An 827-nucleotide genomic window follows, 5' to 3' on the forward strand; every position below is an offset into this window, starting at 1 on the left:
TAAATGAACAAATATGATGTCAGTGTGTGTTTCACCCAGAACAGAGTGACGTAAGTGTATTTCAAACATCCACATTTTACACAGCCAGTCCGTCTACAAACTTGTTTTTGTACTGGGGGAGGAAAACAGAGCAGCTGGAGGAAACCCACAGAGACACAGGGAGAACATACCAAACTCAAGGCAAGGACTGAACCCAGGACCTAGACACCTCACAGTGCCCTCCACTACAGGGGGTAAAAACAGAGCAATTATAGCTGATTATATTTCTATTATGTAACATTCCAAAAATACACATTCAAGATAAATAACGAAGCTACGGACAGTAGCATGTTTGTCCAGTCGCTCCAGACAAGAGTCGTACAAAAGGGCAGGGACTGAAACGCTTACAGAGCAGAAAAGGTCTAAATGAATAAGGACAACTCCTCAGATGGCCCGGGAGGTCAAGGCTCTCCTAGTCTCTGAGCGGAGGGAGCAGTAACTCCATCAGCAGAGTACAGGCCAGAAGGGTGGAGTTCCTATCACACACACACACAGCTCAAGAGAGCTAAAGAGAACACGCCTCGACCTCCTCTAAACCCCAGTCCAACACTGCTCACGCTTTCACTATGAGCTTTCAGAAGAGTGGAGAGTAACGTGAAGAGGGGAATGTCATTTGTGTCCATGAGCAAGAGGCTAGAGATAACAGGATGACCCCCCTCTCTCACACTCACACTCACACCTATGGACACTTTTGAGTCGCCAATCCACCTACCAACGTGTGTTTTTGGACTGTGGGAGGAAACCGGAGCACCCGGAGGACACCCATGCGGACACAGGGAGAACACACC

This window comes from Hoplias malabaricus, chromosome 2 (assembly GCF_029633855.1).
Source record: "Hoplias malabaricus isolate fHopMal1 chromosome 2, fHopMal1.hap1, whole genome shotgun sequence".
Classification (NCBI taxonomy): domain Eukaryota; kingdom Metazoa; phylum Chordata; class Actinopteri; order Characiformes; family Erythrinidae; genus Hoplias; species Hoplias malabaricus.